The following is a 17446-nucleotide window of genomic DNA, read 5'->3' as shown; positions in this document are numbered from 1 at the left end:
CAGGTCTGTACTCCTCCCTTACAAATGAGATCGCTGAGGCCCAGAGGGGTTAAGTTTCTTGCCTGGGCCAGGTAATATCCGGTAAGTGATATCTGATAAATAAGGGTGTAGGTGTATGTTTGGATTGGGGGTGCCTGCCTCCTTTTCCTGTCCCTGACATCAGTCCTAGTTCTTTATGGCTTTTCTGCTTGCCGATCTACCCACTAACCTTGGCCACCTGCCGGGGCCCAGCCCTGCTCACAGACCTTCTCGCCTCACTCCTGTTACCTGACCGATGCTGCAGGCATCAGTGTCCCAGGAGCCAGCTTCTCAACCTTTAGACCCCAGGCCAGGATCTAAGAATTTCTCTGAGAGTATTCCCCGACACCTGCAACAGACGTGTCTGCAAATTACCTGGTCCCAGTGGTGGGTAACGGGAGGAAAGGGCATCATTTTTCTAAAAGCATTACAGACTTAATTTGCAAAGTTACATCACGTATTCGTTCACAGGCCACATTTTGGGGAGCTTATTTCAAAATGAGAGGCAGGTCAGGGATCTCGAGTATGTTCTTCACAGAGGAGGCAGAGGGGAGGAGGGAGAGGACTGGAGTGCCAGGTGCTTTCACACACGTGAGGTCAGATGGGGAGAGATGGATTGAAGGGACTCCTTTTCTGCACGAGCCGGGTGCCTCCACGCGTGCACGTCAGCTGTGTGTTGAGTGTAAATGCACATACACTGCACCTTTTGTATTGTTAGATGGGACTAGGTTATTTATTTAGTGAGTCACAGAAAAAGCTATAGACACATATGAGATTACAGCCAGGAGAGAATAAAGGACTGTCCACATAACAAGTTTAATGAGAATTGGTAAAAATGAATAAGATTGAGTTCATTCTACAGTCCCATCGAGTCCAGCTCATTCAATTGACAAAATAATTGTCTTGAATTATTGCTGGTAATTTAAGGGTTTTTAGAAATTAACTTGAGGATAGTTTTGGGTGCAGAAGAGGCCCATTTCTTTTTTTTTTGTTGTTGTTCTTAATATTAGATATATTACAGTTACGAAGTTAAAACCTTAGTCCTTCTTTATGCATTAAATTCTGCTTATAAGTTGTATTATTCTATTTATTCTAGTAAACATAAAATTTACTGTTTTAATAACTTTCAACTATACAATTCTGTGGCCATAAATACATTCACACTGTTATGCATATCTATACTTTTTCAAAAAGCAGAAGAAATCTCTTCTGAAAATTCTCGCAAGGGACAAATTGATCAAAAGCTTCTGGGAGAAAGAGCAGCCCCACGTGGCCTGTGTCCTGCAAGTGCTCGCAAGCACACCTGCTTAACTAGGGAGATGTGTATTTCTGCCAGGGTTGATCAGAGGCTGAGACTTCATTGCTTGCTACCACTGCAAGATCGTCTCAGACCCGAGCTGCCTCTTCCTCCCTCTTTTTTTCAAAGCAATGCTTCCCCAACCAGATTTACATTTTTCAAAAACCCTTCAGATAATCACAAACCCAAGAAAATTCCACTCCTCTGAGGTTTAATTAGGAGAAACTGTCTTTCTGGTATTTCTAAGAGCCTTGCTCTAAATTTCTCAGCGGAAAGGGAAGGTTCACGGTGGATGAGTGGGAGCAAGCAGAACCTGTGAACGGCCCCCCTCCGTCTCCCTCAGTCCCTGCAATGGAGAGAAAGCTGTGTTGCAGGTCACTGAAATCACATTGTGACTGTGCCCTGTATCATTAGGACCCAGAGAATAGGGACGATCGGAACGCAGGATAACACATTAGCGATAGATAATAGAGTCTAAATAAACACAATCAGCTTTCTTCTATGTCTCCAGACCAAAGCTTATCTATAAATACCCTAATGATGCCCAACCAGCCAATTACTCAGTTCTTGGAAGAGCCCCTTATTAATGGCGTTGCAGTGAGGGAAAAACATTAATTATTGGACACAGTGGGATCTTTTACGTTCTGTCTGGTCTGGACAGCACCAATTAATGCAACAATTATTATCAACGGCAGTGGCAGCATACTGAGTGCAGCCACCCCAGGCTGGCTCGATGGGGTGGGAAGAACATGCGCGCTAGGGGGATATCACCCACACTCTCTTTTATGGAGCCTGCTCCTTCATCGCTGCAGAAACTGCTGGAACACAGCAGAGAGTGCCTAGAGTGGGTTGGTTTTTCTTTTTTAAGCCTCAGGATAGTGTTCCTGGGGTGCTAAGCTGGGGAGAGCGGGATGAGCGAGGCGCTGGTCTGTTGCGATGAGTTGTGAGGCGCTGGTCTGTTGCGATGAGTTGCTATGTGAAGCCAGGCAGAAGATTGGAGAAGACAGGCCACCTGTGGAACATGGGGCACTTGGCTTGGCCCTTGCCCACTCCTCCAGTCCTTTCTCTCTTGCTCATCAGAGAGAGAAGTGCAGTCTCGCCACTTCTCTCTCAGCTTCACCAGTTCGGCCATGCTCCATTCTGCCCCAGGACATTTGCACAAGCTATGGCTTATTTCTGAAGTATCTTTCCCTGCCCTTTGCAAGGGTGGCTTCTTTCTGAATGTCGTATAAAAGTTCCATTCTAGGAAGGTGCTTTTTGAGCCTGAACCCAAAATAGAACTTGTCCTAAAATTAGTCACTTCTTGTTTCTATTTGTTTTTGTACAGCATCCGTCACAAATTTAGCAGATGTATCTCATCATTTTATATGTGTCTGTCTTCCCCACGAGCATGCAAGCTCCATGAGGGCAGGGACTTTGTCAGTTTTCTTCAGCATGTAACCGAGTGTCTTGCATTTAGTAGGTACTCAAGAAATATTTGGTGAGTGAATGAATAAACCGATGCTTTGTGTAGAAACAGATTATACTTAAGAGGCTCCGTGCCAGGTGCCACAAAGACCTAAACAGCTGTTCTCTTGCTGAAATGCCACAGAAAAAAACCCAAACTGTTCTATTAATAGCAATAACGTCTCTTGGAAACTCTATGTCAACTCTACTTCTGCACTTTAAAAGTGACGGACGCGTTCGAAGGGCTTTTGATGGGCTGTCCTGTAAAATATCGGCTTCTGTTATTACTCACATCATTACTTGAGCTGGCTAAAAATGAATCTGCTTTGCCCAAGGTATCAAACGGTTGCAGGAATGCTTTTATTTTTCTCTTCTCGGTGGCAAGGAAAGGATCTCTTTGGGGAGGCATTAATTACAGAGCACTTTGAAAAATTGGTTCAGTGAAGGTTGGGAGAGCTCCCCAGAGCCTTGGTCAGGGCTCTGAGAAGTGGGTGTGCCCTTGGAGCTCTCTGGGCAAAGATCTCCAGGCTATTTCCACTAGAAATTACTCTTCAGAGTGTTAAAGCAGCTCGTATGTGTTATTCGAAGTCAGAGCCAAGTTCAAGATGCTTATTTGACCTCACTGACCCTCAGCAATTCCCAGCTACTAACCGGAGTCCAGCCTTGTGCACCCTTGACCGAGATGATATTCTCCTGAGATTTTCTACCCAAAGTGAAACTGTGAAAGCTTAAAGGCATCCATGGGGAGTCCTCAGCGAGGACTGCTGTACAGATGTGGCCACGGCAAGCTTTACCATCCCAGTTTTCCTAACTAACTGTCTCCAGAGAAATACTTAGAAATGACAAGGACACTCGGGGCATCTGTCAGGGCTGTTTTTGCTTTCATCTCTCAGAGAGTGGCAATGACCTCAACTTACAGTGATCTCACCCCCTCTGCTAGGCTCCAACACATTTGATTTCGACCCCGCATTTGGGCCTAAGTGCGGGCTGCCCAGCTTCCAGGCTGTTTGGGGGCAGACAGGTTGTAAGCTACTGGAGAGCAGGGTCTACAGTGTCCCCTTACCCTGTTCTGGGCCTCTCTTGGTGATACCAGCTTGGCGGCGTTCGATCGAAGTCTGTTTTGATGCCATGTTGTACTGACATTGTAAATCTCTTCATCTGCCCTCCAGACTAGCCTGTTATTCTTGGAGAACGTGAACCACAAACTATTGCTCCCTCTCTCTGCAGTGCCTGGTGTGGGGCCCAAGCCCCCAAATGACTAAACTGCAGATTGAGCGGATTGAAACTCCAGTGAAGCTGCTGCATGGCATGTCAGAGGTGGTAGCTCCCGCTCCAAGATGACCTTATCCTCCCTTCCCCTCCAGAAGGAGCATTTTGGGTCACTCTGAGCTTCTGGATGCTCAGAATAAGTAAAAGAATGAAGCATTACAGGGAAGTGGTCCGGACAAAGAGGTCGCCCATCTGGGGTCAGATCCTGGTCCCGCCACCTACTGGCAGGGTCCCTAGACATGTTGCTGAATCTTCTGGAAACTTTGTTTCCTTGTGTGGAAGATAGAAATAATGGTCGTACTCCGGTCGACCACTGGGTGGGTGTTCACTGGGTCAGTGTCAGCAGAGTGTTCGGCATGGTGCTGGGATGGAGATAAATCTCCCATAAGGGAGAGTGGTTACTACTGCTGTAAATGAAGAGCGTTAGGACATGGGCACGAGGTCTCCAAGGACAGCCAGGTGACAGATTTATACTGGATGCTTACCGTGACCTAAGCATTGTCCCGGGCCTTCAGGCTACAGTGGTGACATAGGTTGGTTCTGTCCCAAAGAATCTGTTGCACATTAACCAAATACGGTTTCTTCACTTTACTCTGGGGACCCTGGCCCCTGTCCTGCAGGAGGACACTGGGGTAGATGCAGAGTATTTGATGGAGGAAAGGGATGACAGTGGCTGCGGAGCGTGGGCTGCTTCCCAAGACACCAGCGGTGATGTTTGCGCCATGTTTCACGACCAGTTGTAGTCCCCGGGACTGCGCTGGACAATCATTAACCATCTTTAAATCCACCAGTGCCTGCAGCCACATAGAAAAGCCCACGTCAGAAGGACCCGGATCGTAAATCATGGGCTGCAATTCACATCGTCTGCTGTTCGACTGGAAACCAGAACTCATATTTGAGGACTATTGTTTGTTTTCTCTGTCTGTGGCATCTTGATATGTCCGACATTTCCTCATCAACTGATATGAAGAAGGTCTCTGGGGACTACCAGCTACTCGAGAGGGAGGCTGTGCATATCTCCGGGATCCCTTGTAATCTCCCAAGTGAATGTCATGTAGTCACTATCTGAAGTGTGGCCACCCCAAATATACTTTCTAAATCGGGGAGAAATCACAGCAGGCATTTCACGAGGTCTGGAAACAAGCGGGCACAAAGGTGTTTCATTTATGTCGGTTTGATGTGTAGGGCCTCTGGTTGGCATCACTTGATTTTCTTTGATTCTAATCCACCCTTCCCCTTTCATCTTGCCCTCCTCCTACTTCTGTGCCCCACTCTCCTTCAAATACACAGCGATTCTCGATTTCCCAGAAGGTTGAAGAAGGCGATAGTCATTGACAAAGCGTCAAAACCTTTACCAAAAAGTACAGCGAGCGTCTCTTCCAGTCATTAATAATTTCTATCGCTATTCAGGACAAATGACTTTTTATTTGGGGTTGAGAATATAGTTCATTTTCAAAACAACAGCATAAATTACATATCAATGCTCAACCCTCCACTGTGCAGTGTTTAATTCTGGCCATTAGTGGAAGGACAGGTGGAAAGCAGAGTTCTTCTGATTTTCTGGGGCTTCTACTGATACATAAGAGTTAAGGAGTAAAACTCCTTCACAGTTTGCTTACTGTCTTTACTCCCCCCACCCCCATGTGATCAAACTCCCATCATGCTTGCTATCTCATAACATTTTGTGGCAAGTTCAGTGTCCTTCTCAATGCAGAAATGCTACGTGACCTTGTATAATTGGGGTCCTTCACATAATATGTGTACCATACATAATTGCTCTAACCACGTACCTTATTTAATTGGAAACCAGGAACCTCTGAGCTATCTAACGACATCACATGACATTTATTAATTTCTGCCTATTTGCTTAGTTGCCAATTGCTAAGCTTGTCCTAAACCTTGACGAGGAAAGGAAATGCTGAGTAGGCAGGTACCAATAGAGTTATTCAAGCAATAAGAGAAATATCGAATGAAATGAAATCTGTAATGAATGAAATCTATACAAACACAAAGCCTGGTACCAAAGGTGATCTTTACTAAGTACCAGCAGCACTTTACTGCGAAGGTGGGACAGTCTCCTGGGCTCCAAATAGCCTCCAGGTAGGGTGTAAGCAGAGCAGCAGGCAGAAGGTGCCAGAGGCCGGGGCGTAGTGAGTGACTAACAAAACCTGTACTGAGACAGACTGGTGGCTAGCCATGTGATCTGGGGCAAGTTATCTAGTATTGTGGGGCCTCCATTGTGGTGGCCACTGGTCACATGTGCTATTGAGTTCTTGTCCTATATGGTGGCCACTGGTCACATGTGCTAAAGATTTGTCATCTTTAAAAAGGGGAGCCAAAATTAGTCCCCATACCATAGGGCAGTGCTGGGTTTAAATGAGATAATTCCGATGATGCACTCAGCACAGTACTCAGCTCATACAGTGTACTCAGTAAAGGAAGGATAAATGCTTTTCTAATAATTAGAACCAGTTAAAGATGACATGGGCCTCCTTGGGGGTGGGGTAATGAGTTCCTTGCCACTAGAAATATTCAAGGGGAGGCAATATGCTCAGAGTTTTTTGTTCAAAGTAATCATCTGAGAAGAAGGTTAAAATTCACTTTCTGATTTGTATAGGTTTTGGGTGGGGCCTGAGAGTCTGCATTTCTAAGGAACCCCAGGTGATGCTGATACTGCAAGTGACCTCTCTTGATAGCTAGGAACTGACTGTTCCTGGGGGGATGCTGGAGAAGGTATGTGATAATCCAAATGGAGCAATGAGTCAGACCTCTTCTCCTATATGGTGGCCACTGGTCACATGTGCTATTGAGCATTCGAAATGTGGCTGAGTCCAAATTCAGATGTACTATGAGTGTAAAGTACACAAAAACAGTATATATATATATGTATATATATAAAGAGAATATAAATATCTCAGTCTTTTTATATGATTCCATGCTGAAGTGATATTTTGGATATATTAGGTTGAATAACATATCAAAATTAGTTTCACCTGTTCCTTTTTACTTTTTATTGTTGTTATTATTATAACTATGTCTATTAGAAGATTTAAAATGACCTCTGTGGCTCACATTTCATTTCTATTAGGCAGCACTGAGCAGATCATCTCTAAGTTCCCTCTGGAACATGGGCACCCAGGGATCCATGGCTACGATGGACATCTAAGCTGATGTTCACCTGCGTCCATGTGAGCGTAACCCTGGGGAATGTGTGTGGCCTGTTTCCTCCCACCGCTTGGGGGGTCTCTGGTCTCCTGTCTGCAGTTCTCGCTCTCTCAGCCTCTCTCAGAACCAAGAGGAGACACAATGATGTGTCTCTACAGGGATAATTTTTACTTTGAAAATGGGATTTCTTGAAACTGCCTCTCTGGAGGAAAGCAGACTTTGTCTTCAGCCCAGAGCCCCTCACTGAATTTCCATGTCGTCACCCAAAATAAAAATGGCTGCCTAGGGGCGGCGTTTCCTTAGGGGTTTGGGCTTTTAGGAACCCAGGGGGCAGAGGCCCTGGCAAAGCGCTTGGATACAGGGCCGTCCCCTGGCGGGTTGGCTGGTGGATCTGGCTTGAGTGCACCTGACAGTCTGGGGAAGTGAGGCCTGTCGCCCTCCAAGTGCTGGGTTACTCAGATGGGGGATTGAATGTCACAGGCCGGGGTTAATTCAGACCCCATATTGAAGACTTTTAACACCATGTCTAATCTCTGCTACCCATGTCCAGTCCCCATTTTTATTTTTTATTTTTGCAATTGCATGGTTTTTGCATGTGTCAAAGTGAAACTGGAATGTGAAAACCACCTGCTCATGTCATCTCTGCCATTTCCATCTTTCCAGGTTTGTCCATATTGGCAGCCGGATGGGAGGTTCTGATTTTTGCACGAGTAACACGATGAAAACCTTCTCACGTGACTTTAAAAAGCCATTTCATTGCGTGAGACCCAGCAGAGTGAGTAGGTAGGAGCTTGAATCCAGTTCCTACTCCTCTCTGGCTGGGGGCCTCAGACAAGTGATGTGAGTGCTCTGTGCCTTGGTTTCCTTACCGGTAAACTAGGGAGGACAATAATATCTACCTCCCACCCTGGTTGAGCTGTGGTGAGAATGACTGTCAATTTGCGTAAAGGGCTGAGAATAGTTCCCAGCGCCTAGAAACACATGCTGGCTGTTATTTTGGGCTAATAAGGGCTCCCTGAATGGCAGCCTCTATTTCAGCTGGTAAGTTACTTAGAAAACCCCCCAATTGCACACCTGGTTGAGTAAGAGTCAGGTCCTGTGTGGCGATGATGTAATGTACCTATTTTTGGCAGACTTGGCAATTCAGGGAGCGACCCATTTCCCTCCACTTCATGGAGGTCATTGCAATGGGTTTCATCAACCAGCAGGCTTGGAAGTGAGCCAGAAGGTTAGAAAGAGCCTTTTTTTTTTTTTTTTTTTTTTGCCATTCTGGACTGCTTTCACCCCCGTGCAGCTCAAGTCAGGACTGGGAGGGGGCGGAGGGACACGTCCATGATGACACCCGTGTTCAGAATGATGGCAGTGGAGATGGGCAGGGGAACAGTGCGCACGTCCCACGTTTGACTCTCCAGGGGCCTCACCGAAGGAAGTGGGAGGATTTTGGTTTGTTTGCTTGGTGTCTGGCCTAGTCTGGGGAGGCTTGAGTTTCAAAGTATACATAGAACCTTTGCATAGATCGAAGGAAAGCATCCTGGGGGAAGACTTGGCAGAGGGCGAGAAGGTTCCCAAGCATCTTATTGGATATCTTGTCTGCGAGAATGTCTTAAAAAGTCTGAACCTGCACTTGAGAAGGCGTCCTCATGGGATTCCTGTATCGCCAGTCCCGTCGGAGTGGAGGCTCTGTTGAAGGAGGCTCTAGCAAATACAGAGAATCTGGGGCTTTAAACCATCTTTGGAATGAGACTGAGTATGAATAAAAATGTATAAATAGACAACCCAGTGTAAAGCGAGATGCCAGTGATGGTAGCTGATAAATCAATGCATCAGATCAAATGAGGTCAATGCTAAGAGCAGAGATTTGGGCCAGATGTTCTTGGGCTAAAATTTTATTCCACTGCTATCGGCTGTGTGGTATTGATCGAATCACTTAACCTCTCTGAGCCCCAGCGTGCGTGCCTGTGCGGTGGAAGAAGATGCCAACCTCGTAGGGCTGTCGGAACTGCTAGACAGGAGGTGGCCCAAGGCCTCCTAAACTACTTAGTGCAAATCCAGTACCCACCGGTTCCACCTGGCCTTTTGTTCCCTGGCTGCTTCTCATCTTACAGGTTTAGCTTAATTGTCACCTCCTCCGAGAAGCCTTCCATATGACCCATGGAGAGCACCATGCCTGCTTCTCACACCCCTGACTGCCTTCCATTGCTTCTCCTGGTTTATTTATTTTCCAGCATGTTTGTTTTTTTTTTCTGTTTTTTTTTTTGTTTTTTGTTTGTTTGTTGAACTCTAATTTCCTCTGTCCACCGGACTGAAGTCACTGAAGGTAGAGGCTTGATCTGGTTTGTTTTGGGACTTGGAGTGTCTTGATCACAGGTGGCTGAAATATTTGACTGAAGATCCTGTAACCGGGGCAAGCTTCTGAGCCTCCTCAGTTCTCGGCTCTTTCGTATGTGTGATCCTGGCAGCCGCTCTAAAGGGTTGTGGTGCGCCGAGAATGAACTGGGATATAGTGTGGATTTCACCGACTGCAGGAGGTGAGGGACACAGAGCAGGGATCAGTACTGTTCGATCACACCATGAGATGGCATATGGAATATTCAGCACCCCGAAATCACAAATATTTTTATTCTCTTTCTCCTCTTTTCTTCTCTCTATGGAGTTTGTACTTCTTCCTTGCAGATACAAATTACATAGAAAGCAAAGTGTGGGATAATGAATGTAACCCTGAATAATGAGGAAAGAAAACGCAGGAGTGTCAATTTCTCAATTTACAAAACCAGTGATTTCATTTATAATGGCAGTGGAAGGGGCCAGTGGTTGAGCTCACACATTAACATGTAAACTGACCGAATGAGTCAATCCGTCTGTGTTTTGAGCAGAAGCAGGACTCCAATAATTGAATGCATTTTGGAAATGTGATTTGCTTACTAGAATCCTGAGGCTGAGTTTCCTGGGATGGACAAGCTACACCCACACTTCCTAATTTTTCGCTGTGGCACTTGCTGAGACACCACTGTGACCCTGGGCTTTCTCCCGCTCTGGCCAGCAATTTCCCCAACTATTAAAAGAGGAGTTTAGACCGAGGAGGGTGGTTCTGGGCACTTGCGGATCGAAAACGTCTTCACTCTCGCAGTGGTCTGATGAGCGGCGAAGCCCTCTCTCCTCACCCGCTGTCTCAGTGCATTAAAACGGGGATTCTTTCTGAACTTATAAAAAAGTCCCTTGGTCTTTCAAGCACAATAAAACTGATCGAGAATCCAAGTAAACAGAACAGATCCTAGCAGAGCTACCTACAGTGGTTGTGGTGGCAGGGGGTGGGGGTGTGGGTGAAGAGTTCTCACCTCTCTTTCTCCTTCTTCTTCTCACAGCCCCAGGCCACTTCTGAGGCATCCCTAGGGTTCCAGGGAACACGGTTTGAAACTACAGTGTTTCAGGATTACTGGACAAAAGCAGAATGAAACTCACTTTAACAAATCTGCCTGTCCTAAAGTAAACCTGGACCCATCCTAAGCTTCTCGAGGGCCAGCAGGACATGGCACCCACTGAAACCACAAGTGTCTGTTGAATGAATGAATGAGTTAAGCGCTGTGTTTTCACCTCAGAGCCCGGGCCTGGCCTCCTCTGTCCCAGAACACCACCTTTTAAGGCGACAGAGTCTCTGACTTGCTCTGGGACGCTAGAGCTTGTGCTTTGGCTGCCTTTGTACCAGAATAATTTGTGACATCTCAGGTGGAACTGCTGGTGATATAATCAAGACTTCAAAACGTTGTAACCGCAAATGTAATTTCTTTTGAACATTTGGGGATGTTTAAACGGTAGCTTGAGTATTAAATCTGCACTTTATGGGAGTTGGGGAGAGGGGAGGGGGGAGCAGGAGGGAAGAGTTTCCCCAAATGTATGAAAGAAGGATGGAAAACATTGTTGAGTTTTTTTCTAGGAAACGTTTTTTTCCCCCCTTCAATTGAAATATTGCTTTAAAGCATTGGCAGGCTTACAGACGTGAAATGAAAAACAAATTCCACAAAAATCCCGAGCACCATAACAATAATGAATAAAGTAGTGCGAAATGCTTTGATTTCAGTAATGTTTTCTCTAGAGCTGGTTCATTCCGAAGAGACTGTATGTATCCTGAAGGAGGCCCTTCTGCACTGCATTTTAAGAGTTTATAACAACTTTTGGGGGGGTCTCGGTTGTGATATGATAATGTAACGTGCTCATGCAGCGGTAAAGGCTCATGGGCTTTGAAAAGTGGCCCAACCAGGGTTTGAATCCCTCCGCCCCTATACGTGACGTGGGTCTCTTTAAGTAAGTGACGGTTCTGTCTGGGCTGAGTGTCCTCACGTGTACAAATTCGTAAGTAATGCCACCCTCAGTGGACTGCTGTGAAGCTTACGTGACAGAATATAAAATGAGAGCTGCTGGTAGGGGGTGTAGGCATTGGGACTGAGTTTTTTTGGGTAAAGATGGTAATTCTGTATCTGTGTCCAAAACTCAGTAGTTCTATGTAAAGCTCAATATTCCAATAACACAGGAAACTATGGCCGTTTCCTCATTTTCATTTTTGATTTCATGCCTTTTTTTTCTGATTACAAAAGTGATATGTATTTACTGGAGAAAGCGTGAAAACTAACCATGGATGTTCAAAAGGAAAAGAAATCACCTACAATTCCAATAAACAGTTGGCGTGCTTTTTGATGTATGTAAATATATGATTTTTCTCTGGTCTGTTTCTTTCTTGCTGAGAAAATATTTTTGTTCACTGAGATTTTCAAATATGAAATTTCAATTTCGTATTCATCATAATCTAGTTGTATATACTATTCTTTTCTCATAATTTTTTAAAATACTTTTTTTATTATTAGTAGAAGAGTTGATCATGTGCATTGTTAAACATTTAGAAAAAGTGAAGGCACAAGAAGAAGAAATGAAAATACCTCCCATGATCTCAATACACGGAAGTGGTCACCAGTGACATTAAGTCGCACATCCTTTTAGTCTTTCTTCTCAATTTATATTTAAATTTATAAATTTAAAATGAACTTCTCGAGTGATCTATATTGTAGATTACTTTCTTTTGCTGAATTTTGCATTGAGAATATTTTTCTATATCATTAACTTTTCTTCTATATCATAATTTTTAGTAGTTGATATTATCTTATGATATATTATAGTTTATTTTATTAATTTCCTATTTCTAGGTAGATTTCAGTATTTTATTGTGATAGACAATTTTGCAGTGAACATCCTAATAGCTAAATGAATGCTATGTTCCTGAAGCATTCTTTAAAATAAGTTTCTGGAAGTGACTTGCATGCTCATTCTTATGTCTTTTGTCAACTTATCCTCTAGTACAGTTATACCAATTTATACTTCCAAGAGTATAGTACATAAAAGTACCTGCTTCCTTGTGCCCTTATGAGTATTATACTAGTAACACCATCGAAAGAGGAAAATTTTCCTAATTTTACAAAAATTGTTATACTTTATTATAATTTACACTTTATTAGTAGTAGATTTCTTCTATTTTTGAATTATCTGCCATATCTTTTACATGTTTTTCTTTTTCATACTTGTTTTTTGTAGTAAAACAAACAGGGGAAATGAATAAAGTCCATTAAGAGTACACTTAGATCAGTTTTCACAATTTTACACATCTGTGTAAACACCCATGTTAAGATATAAAACATTTCTAACACTCCAGAATAGAATAGAACCTTGATTGATCTATTTGTCTTTTATGTGGCAATAACGCATTCAAAAAACATTGTACATTTAGGTATGAATCTAACAGAAGGTGTACAAGACCTCTACTCTGAAAACTACAACACTTTATTGAAAAAAATTAAAAGAGATCTAAGTAAGTGGAAGGATATACTATGTTCATGAATTGGAAGACTCTATATTATAAAGATGTCTGTTATCCCAAAATTCATCTATTGATTAGATGCCATCCCAAAAAATTCTAGCAAGCTTTTATTTATTCCTGTGTCATCAACAAACTGATTCTAAAATTTATATGGAAATTCAAGGGCCAAGAAAAGCTAAGGCAATCTTGAAGAAGACATACAAAATGAAGGACTTATACAACCAAATATCAAGATAATATAAAATAATGGTAAAGATAAAAGAGTATTATGGGTAAAAGATTTGAATAGACACTTCAAAAAGAGGATATTCGGATGACTAATAAGCATATAAAAAGGTTCTAAACTTCATTAATCATCAGAGAAATATAAATTACCACTATACACTTGAGGTGAAATACAATGCGCTACCATTAGAGAAATACAGGGTGTTACCATACACACTTGCCAGAATGACTTAAATTAAAGACAGACATGTCAAGTGTTGGAAGGAAGTGGAGCCACTGGAGCCCTCGTGTACTGCTGATAGGAAGGTAAATTGGTACAATTACTTTAGAAAATGGTTCGGCAGTGTCCATTACATGTAAACATATGTCTACTTATAATGCAGCAATTCTACTTGTAGGTTTACACCTAGCAGAAGTGCATACATATGTTCATCAAAAGACAATTAATATTCATGGATGAAATGTCTACCAGCAGTAGAATGGGAAAAGTGCAGTATATTCAGACAATGGAATACTAGATGGAAATGAGAATGAACAAACCACAACCACATGCAAAAACATAATGTCCAACAAAAGAGGCCAGACACAAAAGATCATGCGCTGTATGATTCCATATATGCGATGTTCTAAAATAAGCTAAAGTAACTGATGGTGTTGGAAGTTAGGGTAGCGGCTGCCCTTGGGGTACGGAGTGGCATGATGGGGTTTCTGGGCTGATGGCCATGTCCTGGCTCTTAATGCGGAGCTGATTATATGGTTGTTTTCTTTTTGAAAATCCGTTTAGCTGTATACTTATGATTTGTATACTTTAAATTTTATATATTACTTCTTGCATTTTTTTTTCTGTGGGGGCAGGGGGAGCCTCAGGAGTTGGTGCTCTACAGTCTTTTTGCTTTGCATTGCTGAGAAGAATTCTGAGGCCAGATAGGTTTTCCTTTCTTGGGTACGATTGTAGAATTTTTTCCTTACCTAAAACTAAAACATAATTACCAAATTATTTTTATATATTAGCTATTTTAATTAATATTGCCTGATCTTCAGGGAACCCTTTGGATATAAATACTCACCTCTTTTCTTTCTAATTTTTTTTTAGTTTTCTGAAGTTTTCTTCTATTACTTGTTAGATTAGTGTATCTTTCATCTTTTTTGCTATCTACATTGACATTTCTGATAAACGATAATTGGATCTATTGAATTCTTTTTTTTAAAAAAACGACAACATTATTTCCTTTCAAAATGTTCATCTCTTTATCCTGGGAAAATTTCTTGACCTTATTTTGTACTGCATTGATTTACAATTTAAAAAATATTCAAGCTTCTATTTGTTGCTTTCAATTCAGCATTTGTACTTCTCATCGTTTTATAGAATTTCCTGATCCCAGATGTTGTTAAGTTGTCACTTGCTCTCGATGTGGTGTTGTGAATACAAATTAGAAAATTTCTAAAAGTTTCTGTGCTTCCTGCAGTACCAGTTTCTTAGGAAAATATTGTTTCCAATTTCACAGAGTGGTCCTCTCTTTTTCTACATCAAGACCTTTCCTCTTCTAGTTCCTTTTCTCCATTTGTGCATCCTTCTAGAGATGCTCAGAGGTGGGAACTGAGATGCATTCTGTTATTCCACACATTTTTACTGAGTACACTCTATTTACCCATCATTTTCTTGGCTCCTAAAGATAGAGTGGTAAACTCTCTAGAAACCATCCCTCTTCCCATGGTTCTTAAACCCTAACAAGGAAGGCTGACCTTGAATGAGTGATTACAGGTATGGGGAATGTCGTGCAGATAAAGAGCAGGATCTGCAAGAGAGGAATTCAATCCAGACTTAGTGGGTGGTACATGGAGCACTCTGGAAAGACCCCCTAAAGAAGCGATGTTTTAGGCTGAAATCCAAAAACGAATGCCCATTAAAGAAGGGGTGAAGTAAAGGGACCACTGTGGACTCTGCTTAAATCCTAACTCTGCCTATTGGGTTCATTTTGCAACTGCTTTGCCTTGGAGAGCTTTCCAGGAAGTTCCATTGCCCAACCGTAGATGAGAGACAGGGGCATTACCAAGATATAATTATGACAAGGTGGGACTCGGTTCCATGGGCTTTAGGAGACTTCTCAGTCAAAATGAGTAGTCATGGCAGATGGTAGGTTCGTTAGAACCTCCATGCCTATCAGTCTGGGTGTCAGCCCAGAACCAAAACCACATTCGAAGGACAATCTGCTGATGGTTCATCTATAAACAGAAGTGGGATGACCCTCCTTTTGGGTATGTGCTCTAGTCAGCCCCGCTAGTTTTCACAGGAGGACATTAGTGGGTTTTCTCCCCACTCATCTGGTGGTTAAAGAACATATCTGTGACCTCAACTGGCAACCTGAAACAGCAGGTACCTGACAGGGAAGAAAAGCTCAAACTCATTGCCACTCATCATCAAAAGTTGTGATAAGGGACAGAACACTTAGAGCAAACTGTCTCATGGGTATGCGATTCATCCCTGAGACCCTAAAACTCCCCAAACAATGCCGTCAAATGGAACATTCTGGTGAGAGATTTCTATATCTCTGCTGTTCAGTCACATATGGCTATTGAGCACTTGAAATGTGGCTAGTATGACTGAGAACTGCATTGTTGATTTAATTTAAATGAATTTAAATAGATAGTGGCAACTTTTTGGAAATTACGGCTCTAAGATCTCCTAGATTAAGGTAGAGCCACACATACCCTTGAATATTATCATTAGAAAAACCATACAAAATTAATTACTGGAGTTGATTGAGGATGGTGTTCTTTACATCATACCTAGAACTTTCTGTGACGATTCATGGGGAGAATTCTTTCTTGTTTTAAGATTAGGAATAACTGAGCTTTACTTAGGCTTATTTTTTTATTTCATGAATGTTGTGATTCACATTTTGTGATATTTTGTTCTCTGCATTCATTGTTGGAAAATTCAGATCAAAATCTAAGAATACCTTTTACAAATATGAACAACTCCACAGCTTCTGTTTTAGGTTTTAGCTTCTTTCTCAGCTCAGCCTTATTTTCTCTTGAAGTGGAGGGATAAGCAGGGTTGGCTGAAAATCACTCCCGATCCTCATCTCAGCTTGTCTGGAGTGAGCTGGCTGAGCCTGGGCACCCCCAAACTTCCTGCCTCTGGTGGGAGGTGTTTTACCAGGTTAATGGGCCCCAGCTGCCCCTCCATCAGAAGGGACTGCACTTTCTGCAGGCCCCAGGCGTGAAGGGCTGGGCGTTTCCCAGCAACTGTGGTAAGTAGTTGGTGTCTGAGCGCAGTCATCCAAGTCGTCTGTTTGTCCCCAAGTTCTAGAGGAGCATCTGCATGCTTCCGTGATAAGAAGGCAGACTAGCAGAATCTCTCCTGCCGTGAGATGAGGACCCACTGTGTGCCCAGCAGCTTTGCTCAGGCCCTGGCATTCTTCTAGATGAAGTGTTGATGAGAGGAGAGGAGACGAGACTGATCCTTTCCTTGTTGATCCTTGGCTTGTAAATTCCTCCCCTGCTCCCTGTTCTCCCTCCTCAACCAAATCCCTGTCCTTATCCCATATGGCATGATGTTGTGGCCTTTGCCTTTATCACTACGCCATATCCCACCTCATTTTCTTAACCAAATTATTTCATCTTAGAGTGTATCCAGTTTTGCAGGCACATTAAACTCTTCAGGAAACAAGGCAACAAAGCATCACTTAAATTAATCAAAATAAATAAAACATGGCAGGATGGGTCCCTTTTCTCCTGCCTACCAACCTCACACTTCTGAGAGGCTGGCTGTTTTAGTGTCAGTGATAGGAAGGGGTTGCTACATTTCATAGCTTTTAGCTCAGAGCTGATAAGCCCTTCTAGCAAAAGAAGGTATAAGAACTGTTTTTGTTGTTGTTGTTGTTATTTTCTTTTCTTTTTTTTTTTTTTTAGGTCATACGTTCCATTAAACCCAACACAGAGCATCCCAGGGCTTCTTCAGATTTTCCCTCTTCCTTTGCAGGATCTTGAGGCATGAGGGGTGGAAGTGGGAAGGCAAGAGGTTAAAAGAACCAAAGAAGATGGTCAGAAAGGGAAGAGAAGGCATGAGAGAGAGGAACGAGGGGATTCTCTGTTCACTGAGGGGTAAGTAACCTCTTCATAGTCTCAGGGTCAGGCCCAAATCCCCATCAACCCACAGACTC

The 17446-nt window shown here is 43.0% G+C and overlaps 1 long non-coding RNA gene across 1 annotated transcript; it reads left to right on the top strand.

Annotated features, from left to right (window-relative positions):
- The first annotated feature begins 7933 nt into the window (after positions 1-7933).
- Positions 7934-10953, top strand: LOC111739025. The gene is made up of 3 exons (XR_002780061.1): positions 7934-7978; positions 9563-9723; positions 10558-10953. It is a non-coding gene; the product is annotated as an uncharacterized LOC111739025 (long non-coding RNA).
- Positions 10954-17446: the final 6493 nt, after the last annotated feature.

The sequence above is a fragment of the Pteropus vampyrus genome, unplaced genomic scaffold, assembly GCF_000151845.1.
Source record: "Pteropus vampyrus isolate Shadow unplaced genomic scaffold, Pvam_2.0 Scaffold46, whole genome shotgun sequence".
Lineage (NCBI taxonomy): Eukaryota > Metazoa > Chordata > Mammalia > Chiroptera > Pteropodidae > Pteropus > Pteropus vampyrus.
This window is presented reverse-complemented; position numbering and strand designations above follow the sequence as displayed.